Below are 10,224 nucleotides of genomic sequence, written 5' to 3'. Positions count from 1 at the left end.
GAAAATGCTATTTGTAAAACCTAAATGTCAAACTATGTTATTATGTTAAATTAATATATAATGGCAGCACTACACACACACTCTCACCCGACGATATATGTGCATTTGTATTGTATTTGTTACACTACCATTGAAGAGGAAATAGCACTAGATGAGTTGATGGTGACGTACCTGTGACAGTGAGGATGGTACGTCTCTGATGTCGTCCTGCTCGGTTCTCAGCAGTACAGTAATATTCTCCTGCATCATAATACTGCACACTGGAAATATGCAGAGCTCCATCTTCTACATAGGCCACAAGATAACAAGTCATAAATCACAGAGAGCTGAAATGTTTTCACACCTGGTCCAACTTCCAATAAGAACTTGGTGAAAAACCTAGTTGAAATAAATGCAAAAATGGCTCCAATCACACTTTGGACTCACCATCAATGTGTCTGTCTTCAGTGGAGCTGATGGGAGACAGTGTCTCTGCTCTGCCTTTGGTCCAGTTGTAAGTAATGGGCAGAATACCTACAGCCTTGCAAGGGAGGACCGCTGAAGCCCCGATCCTGCAGCTCACCTGACCTGCGGAGGTCACTATGATGGGACTCACTGGCAGGAGGAAAGAGGAAAGTTGAGTCTGCATTACTATCATCACATACATCATATTACACAATGTGTATAATGTGTGTGTAGAATATAACACATATAATTCCGCACCCAGAGTTAATTTCTTTCACTACTTAAACCAATGCAACATACTGAAATTTTGTGCCACGTAATCATTATTTGTGCACAGAATGTCACATTGTCTTTTAAAGAAGTCAAATATTGTTTAAAGTAGATACATGTATTGTATTGGACTTTTTCTCAACAAGTTGAATCTTCTCATAAGTGATATTTTGTAAACTTTATTCCACGAAAAGTACATTTCTTCAGCTGGACTCAACTGCTGATTTGAGAAGGAGTTAGTTCATGACATTGCAATGAAGTAAAGTGTAAAAAAAATTACCAGCAACTCTCAGCATTGCTGTGTTGTGGCTTTGGCCCAGTGTGTTAGATGCCTCGCACACATACACTCCCTCATCATAGCTCCTGGCTGACTGGATGTGGAGCGTGGCATTTCTCAGTCTATATAAGAAAGATGTAAATGGTCATGTACTATGAGACATTTATCATAGTACTACAGGACTAAAAATTTTTGTCCTTTCCAATAAAATCACAACACTTTAACTTACCCTAAAGCAATTTTGCCCCCTGTCTGCTTGGAGTGGCCTCTCTTCACCCAGCTAATGGAGGGTAGAGGGTGACCAGACACTTGACACTCCAGCACCACCCGAGCACCCACAGGCACTGTCAACACTTGAGGCCACAGTTTCACTGATGGAGGGGCTGCCAGGAGAAGGAAAGAATTCATATATACAAGGGGTGGGAAAAAATATTGATATGGCATATATTGTATCACCTCCTCTTGGGAAATGATTATCAATACACTGAGGCCAAATCTCAATATTTTTTACTGAAGTTGCTGCGGTTAAAAATCTTGTAAATGGATCTTGGGCATCCCCTGTCCCAGCACCTGCCTCTCGGCTCCCCCCTGATGCTCTTAACTGAGTGTCCTGCGGGGTCTGAAGCGTTTGCTTTGAAAATGTTCGTGTTCAAAGCAGGCCCGGCCGCCTGAATACCACAGCTAGGAACAATGGAACCATACAGCTGCTCATAACAACTACTACTATCGTTATTGTGGGCAACACATCGTATCGTATCGTATTGTATCGTATCATATCGTATCGTATCGTATCGTATACTCTTTGATTCTCACCCATTTTGAACAGCTTGAACAGATGAAGCAACAATGGCACAGTATGTCATATCTATTGTAATGTTGTACCTTGCACAGTTAGGGCTGCTCTTCGAGAAGTGAGAAATCTTTGAAGGTGGATGTTGGAGGCCCTGCAGAAGTAGCTCCCACTGTCAAACTCCTGGACACTGCAGAGAATAATGTCAGGACACACAAGATTGCAGACACCTTGAAGAGGTTATATACAGTATTATTTGGGGTACGTTTTTGTAGGTACGTAGCCCCAATTGTTACAATAAAGACAGACATAATGTACCAAAGTCCATATCCTGAAGAAGTTCAATAACATACATCCTTACTAATGGTCAGCTGTTAAAGGTTTGTTAGAGATGGCCAGAATTCGCAGGAAGCTCCAAAACCTCAGGCTGCTCACTATACTGGACATGCTACTCTTTGACTGTAGCGACTAGCTTCCGTTAGCAATAGCTCAGATAGCTAATCCAGTCAGCTAAAACAAACAAAAAAACAAACCACTGTGTAAATTAACTTTTTAAACACAACACACACACCTGTGGAAGAAGAGGTCTCCACTGGGCAGCACAGTTGAGTGAGCTGTGGGAGTGAGCAGATGGTTGTTTTTGAACCAGGACACCTGGGCTGCTGGTTTGCTGTATGGAGGCCTGCAGGTGACTGTAGCATTTTCTCCTCTCCTCACTGTCAGGTTGGCGGGCTGCTGGACGAAGCGCCAGTCCATCTCTGGAAACACAACGTGTTAGTTGCTTAAATGTACATGTGTCGTTCCTGTGTATGTGCTTTTCACAGTTTTCTAACTGAATTCTTATTTTAGGGTGAACTTATCATTTAATATTTACAATTAAGTTTACTGAACATGTAGGCATACAGTACCAGCTGGAAGAAGGAAGGCGGACTGAGACTTGATTGACTCGTTCTGGTTGGATGCTTCACAGTGATATGAGCCCTCATCCTCCTTGGTCACATTCCTGAAAACACAGCCAGAAATAAGACTTTAAATTCTGTCTGGCAGGACCATAAAACCACTTTAAAAGCATCAAAACTACAGACTGTGTGGATCGCTACCTGACATAAACTGTATACAAACATATTCCTGAATTAAAAGAAAAATTAGCATAATTCTTTACAGTGCATAGTTCTTTACAATTTGGAAAAAAAATAAAAAGAACAATAGGAATTAATATTTCTGTTGTTGAACCTGAATGTGAGCAGCTGTCCATTGTTGTGGAGGCTGAACGAGGCCGAGCAGTTCGTCAGGAGGCAGCCGTCTTTGAACCAGTGCACCATGGGAACAGGGAAGCCACCAACATCGCAGTGCATGGAGACCTCTGTTCCCATGGCAGCAGTGATGTTGTCAGGGCCCTGGATGATCTGCAGCCTCCTCGGGACCCCTGCAAGGTAGAGGGCCAACACTACAAGATATTACCCACCAGTGCAAAAAATGTATGTGAATAAGTCATTTAATGTTGCACATTACAATATCAGTATCTACTGCGAGCTTGCACAATCTAGGTCAAACTAATGGATAAATCTGGACAGTCTTCACCTACTTTAAAATCGCTCACACTTTATTTATATTTATATTCACACTATTATATTTTTATATTTTTTATTATGTCTTTTAAGTGCTTTTAGTATTGTTTGTTGTTTTGCACCTACAGACCACAGCAAATTCCTCTCATGTGTAGACTTACTTGGCAACAAAAGCAATTCTGATCTTGATTCTGATTCACTGGGTCTTCACAAATGTAGAATTAAAATATTTAAATTGGCAATGGATCATTTCTCTTGTCTTCAACTAAGTCTTCTAAGAGATATTTTCAATTCAATTCCATTTTTGTGGTATTGGTGATCTAGCTGATGCTGCCCTGCATCAATACTGATTTAAAAAAATACTGTAACAGTTGAAAGTACATTGGAGCATGAGGAATTGCACAATGACAGATTTCACTTCACTTAACTGACAACTCATTAGAAATGTAAAAGATTTTTGTGACATTGTTGTAAATTTTCAATAGACTGCATACCATACCATATACTATATATAAGACATAAAGTGACAATTTGCCAGTATGAATTGAAGAATAAAAACGCAAACTCACCCTGCACAGTTAGTTTAGCTGGCTTGCTCCTCTTGCTGATGTTCAGTAAAGCATTGTGTGTGACACAAATGTACATCCCATCATCCTCTAACGTTACGTTGAAAAGATGCAGAGTGCCTGAGGTCTTCTTCTGGTTACCACCTCCAAACTCGCCCTGAACATGAAAACACAGGTTGAAGCATGCAGTAAAAATCTAGGTAAAAAAAAAAAAATAATACATGTAAAATTTAATTTTACCTTGATTGAAACAACCAATTAAATACACTTTGCTACATTCCAGCACTGCACATGAGTCACGTACAGCAGCATTCACAGCACACCACCTGATAAACCTCTGATGTCCACATCTGTGGGAATCTGACTGACTGCAGAAAGGTCATAAAGACGGTTTATCATAAAAAGCCAGTGTCCCAACAAATGATGTTAGTCTCACTAGTCCGGCACTCATAAGTTGTAAGGATATTTCAGTCGCCCATTGAGGTTTCTGAGTCAAATTTGAATGACATGAAGAAGACTAAAATCACAGTTTCTGTCTGTGAGCCTGAATGGCTGTTTCAGCCCTGTAAATGATTTCAGAGGTGGTATGAAAACACTGATCTTGCCCATTTTAGTCTGTGCTTTACAACCAAAGCCGCTGCAGTGTCAGTCTTCACCCTTATTAGCCCTTCTTAAAGTTTTTCCTACAAGGAAGTGGTGTTTGATGCCCTTCCCATAAGCTGTCACATGGTTCACTTTCAAGCTCACCTGAATCTGTCGACCTCTTTTGACCAGGGTCCCATCTTTGAGCCATGTGATGCTTGCAGGAGGCGAACTTTCCCCTGACACACACTGGAAGAAAACTCCCTCCCCTTCTCTGACTGTCTGGTCCTGGGGACTGAAGAAAACATCCTCCAAACCTGCAACACACAGTATAAATAAGAAATGCACATTAGAAACAGTCACTATATTTACTCAAGTAATGTATTAAAGTACAAACCTGAAGTACTTATGTAATTATATTCCTCTTCCACTTCCATTTATTTAACTTATATAGTTGTAACTTGTGTAGTTACTAGTGTCTTTGATTTTACCTACAATAATTATTCAACTTGGATATCTGTACAGACATTTAGTAGACTCTGACTTTGACAACAAGTTGATGTTTAGGGCTAATGTATGAACAAGCTCACAATAAGGGGTAAATGGACTCACCCAGTTGGGATGAGACTGCCAAGCTGGACAGGATGAGTATGCAGAGGTGGGAAGTCATCTGTGGGAGCATCCAGATGGAGACAGAGATGTGCATCCTATTGCAGAGCTCCCTGGGACGAATGAGGAAACCACCACGCAGCTTCATCCATGGTGTCAGCTGGGAAAGTGTGCACAGATAAAAAAAAAAAAAAAAAAAGGAGTTCAAACTGTAACACAACAATGTTCATATGACATCCAAATCTGCAAAGAATACGCATTATAGTAACAATAAAACAAATACTGACATGTACCTTTGAAAATACAGGAAAAGAGGAAAAATGCCTAGTGTCTCTATTGGGTTTGGGTTATTTTAAGTGATAGGAGTGTGCAGGATGATGGGAAAAATGTGGAAGTGTTTCAGAGATGTTTCTCTGTGATATGCTCAGACTAAAACATCATAATTTCAACACAACAAACACGCTGAACCTGCCGTTTGCATAGATTCACTTTTGATCAGTTTCTAGCAAATGTATTCAGCAGATGAATTTAACCTCCCTCTCTCCCTTTCTTGCTCTTAATGCCCTCCCTTCCCCTCTCCCTTTGCTTCATTCCTATTTTGGTTGTGAGTCTGTGGCACCGCAGCAGCTCAGCTTTGTCCTCTTTAGTCCCTTGAATGGGCCCAGCCACTTTATAGAGCTTGCGCTGTGGCCCTCCACTCAATGAAAGTGACATGAAAAGAGGCTGCGGAGCTTTGTACTATGAAGATCAGTTATTGGTCCTCTGCAAGGAAAGCTACCCGTCTGATCACATAGGCTTTCATGATCCTCAATATGGCCTTATAAGGGCTGATCCTTTATTGTCCAAGCGTGACACAAATTTTGCTCATACATTGCTGCATTTGCACGAGTAAATATCAGGGGATGTTGAAGGGAAACATGCCAAAGACGTAGTTTTGATCTCAAGAGGCTCATTTATGATTAAAGGGTTAAAACTGAATTTGTAATGATGAAGGTTAAAGAGCTCGGAGTGCTTTGCAAAAATGTGAATGTTGCACAGAGAGAAGCACAATAAAGATGAAATGTATCATGTGAGCATGATTTTAGACAGGGCAAAAGTCGTCCTTTCACTGAAATGAAACACATTATGACAAAAAAAAAAAGATAGAGAAAGAAAAAGCTGATTATTGTACGTAACCATCCCTTTTAGCCTTATGCACATACTAGGATTGAAATAAACAGCTGCTGGTGCTAAATCTCCAGTCTAGTGCAGTTAAAATATTCTTTGCATCAAGCGTCTCTATTGTGCAGATTTGATCCTTTTCCCTGTATATGTGTTTTTGCCTTTAAGGTGGATAACACTATTTAAAGATGACATCTTGAGATTTTTGGACATTATTGGGCATTATTCACAGCTTTATTACTGCAGAAGAACAACTTAGCAGTTAAAAGAGCACCTGCTTTTTTTTCTCTTTTCTTTTTTTTTACTTTTGTGTCATGACTTATTTTATCTGCTGCTATTTTTTCAAGGTTATTCTATTATATTTCTCCTGGTTTTGAAAATAGCCACAAAATCCAGATTAATGGAAACATACCTGTTGTGCTGAAATTCAGTTTAGTGTTAGCGTAATAAAACAAAACCGTTGTCTTTTCCTGGATTTGAATGCTTGAATACAGTTAGATGTTTCAATTTTCAACTTTTTTGAAATGATCAATGAGTTAACACTTATAAACGATACAATTTGTCCTGAGACAGCATCAGCATCTCCTAAATTGCATTAGAAGTGGATTATATTACTAGGAACCATACCTGAAAATTGCCTGATATTATCAATATTGAGGTTTATAGACAAATCATACATTTTTACTTTATAATTGTCACCTGCTCATATTTGTGGTGCTTTTAGAGGACAAAAAAGATTTTAAAAAGCTTAAGCCCTTAGTAGCCACAATTAGTAATCACTGTTGAACTAAATGCATCAATGAAATGCTTGATTGGTCCAGTCAGGCTTGTGGCTAGTTATACTCACATAATGGCAAGAGCCTGTGGGTGTGTATTTGTATGACTCATGAGGCTCCTAACAGATCATTTACACTGTTTAGCATGTCATTATGATGTTTTAGCCCACATACTGACTTGTGAGCACCTTCTTCCAGATTGTCATTGGCATGACATTCATTATTTCTATTTACTTAATTTCTCTAAATAAATAAAACAATAAGTGGAGATGCTGAATTTGGCTTCAACGAGGCAGAAATCACAACAAGTAAAAAGCCATGTCACAGTTTTTGGCAGGTCCTTATAAGGTTGTGTGTAATCAGGACTGAGATGGACTACGGCTGTACTGAAGTGTATCACTTCAGAGCAAGAGGTCGGTAATCTGGAGATACAATTTATAACCTGAACCACATTCTCTGCAGCGATGATGTTTGGACAGTTATAAAATTATTTTTGGGTCGGTTAAAGTTTAAGAAAGTTTTAAGTAAGCTGAAATTAGTAGTGACGTAAAACAATTTGTTGAAGGTTTTTCTTTTCATATTCTCTCAATGAGAGAAATGTTATTTACATTTAATTTCACTGTTGCATTTAAATATGGCCCTACTTTACTTCTTCCCTGGCAGTGGTGGAAAGTTAGTAGATACATTTACTCATGTACTTCAGTATAATTTTGAGGTACTTAACTTGAGTATTCCCATTTTTGTGCTACTTTATACTTCTACGACAGTTCAGGGGGAAATGCCGTATTTTTTACTCCATTGCAAATAGATAATTCCAGTGACTAGTTACTACACAAACTATAATCAACAAATGAATTATGATTATGATTGATTAGTTATTATGGATTAATGACTTTATTGATTTCTCTTTATTGATCACAAGCTACCAGTTTATATAGTGAAAAAAAGACCCTCACCTTTACCAGCTGCAACATTAAAGTAATGCATATATTAATGCATCACTAATTACAATTCAAATTTAAAAAACTTATTCAGGACTAACTTAATGTATGTACTTTTACTTTTAAGTAGTTCAGTGAACGATTTTTTAAAGAGTATTTCTACACTCTTTTTAGAGCACCACCACCGTTATTTGGTCATTTTAAACTGTTATTTGTATTTGTTAATGGGTCACACGCTTGAATATGAATAAGTCTTCTATCACACCTACATCTCTTCTGGTAATAATAACCAGTAATAACTGGCCAAAAGGTACACATGAATTGTAAATAATTCAACTTCTTCTGTTGGTTTGTAATCTCTCTCATTATCATCACTACCATTGAATTTAGCACTATAAACTGCTTGCATGCAACATAAATGTAAATGTATTGCTGCTTTCTATTACGTGCGTGTTATGCAACAACAAAGTATGGTGTCCTCAGCAGCTAGATGAGGGCTGCATTTGCATATGAACAAATACAGCACACCACACTGAATGATGAGTGGATTTTAAAGGTACAAGTAGCAAAAAAAATGCACATCAGACTAAATACAAGAAAATATGGATGCTATGTTGTTGATGATGTGACACATTTTTAACCATTCAAAGAACATTTAGAGTAAAGATACTCACGCTGCACGTGATTGTTTCTGTGTCGGCTGGCGTTGGCAATCAGCCCATTCGTCTTCTCTGTGGTCTGTGCTCAACCTCTGTTCTCCTGATGCATCTGTCGAGCCTCCAGCTGGGAGAGAACAACAAGCAGCAGCCGCACGCATGTGCTAGACACCCTCATCCCCCCCCACACACACACACTTCCACACACACACACACACACACACACACACACACACACACACACACACACACACACACACACACACACACACATACAGTCTCATTCAAAGCCAACAGCTGTAATGAAGCACAAAACCCTTAATTGTGTCCCCACTATTTAGACAGTAAACAGATGCAAAAATGATAACCCTCTACAATCTCCTCACAAAACAATAAATTAAAATGTGATGCCAAGTGTCCACTGATTGTAGTGAGTGAAGAAGTATGATATTATAAAGTGTCAAGACTATCAAGGGCTTCATATCACTTGATTGTCTGTCGTGACACAAGTGTTTATGTACAGAACACTACATGACCAAAAGTATGTGGACACGAGGATCACATCTGCATGTGATCGTTGAATATGTCATTTTAAAGCTATGGACATTAATGGTGTTTTCTTCCATAGTTGTGTCGCATAATTCTTTGCTGTATTGCTTGTGTATTTTATGTTTCCACTAACTTACAACTGATCGTTTAACGCTCATGGCTGTATTTTGTCAATGTCCTTTTGCATACGGCTGCTTTGCATGTCTGCATGTGTCAAAAATTGGTCAAAATCAGTATCGCTTGGCTGTGTTTTGTTGCTTTGTGTTGCTTGCATGACTGCAGGCAGGCTACTGATCACTGGCTTTTGTTGCTGTTTGTTTTGCTGTTGTGCTGCATGGCATCTACAGCAGTGTCTTGTGAATGAGAGTTACTCCCTTTGGTGTGGACTTTGGGCTTTTTCACTTTGCAGACCTTTTACATGCACAAGAGCTCTACAAAACACAATAAAGGAAAGGCAAAACCCCCCAAAGTAGAATATGACCTCTTTAAGAATTACATCTTTCAAACTGATGTTAATTTGTACATCTACAATAGAAAGGTGAAAATGTGAATAATGACACAACTTTGCACATAATTATATTAATGCACATAATATGCATGTAAAGTCTGTGCAATGTACCTTCCTTGTAGGACAATATATGAATTGTTTGACTTTCATGTTACACTTCTTTCTATCCCATTCTTCTGAGGTAACACTTGTCATTTTTTTCTCATTTGCCTGGTGAGTGACTCGTAGCTGCTGTTGGAATTAACCCTCCGCCATTTTGGTTGTGGGCCAAACCACTTCCTACATACTGTAAAATATTGTGAAAGCTGACATCCAAACACACAAAATAATGATCGTTAGTCAATGAAGATCTGCAATGTCAGCACACAGCGATCTGCAACAGAGGTGTCAATTTAATGTTTAAGTGCTTGTTAAATGTAGGGTAATGGGGGATAATAATGACTGCTGCACCCACACTCAATCAATCTATGTAGACCATTGGAGGACAGGCATTTAGGATTGTGGCCCTTCAGCACAACTATAAAGAT

Source organism: Pagrus major, chromosome 5 (genome assembly GCF_040436345.1).
Source record: "Pagrus major chromosome 5, Pma_NU_1.0".
In the NCBI taxonomy this organism is placed as follows: Eukaryota; Metazoa; Chordata; class Actinopteri; order Spariformes; family Sparidae; genus Pagrus; species Pagrus major.
The sequence above is the reverse complement of the archived record's forward strand: the minus strand, read 5'-3'. Positions refer to the sequence as shown.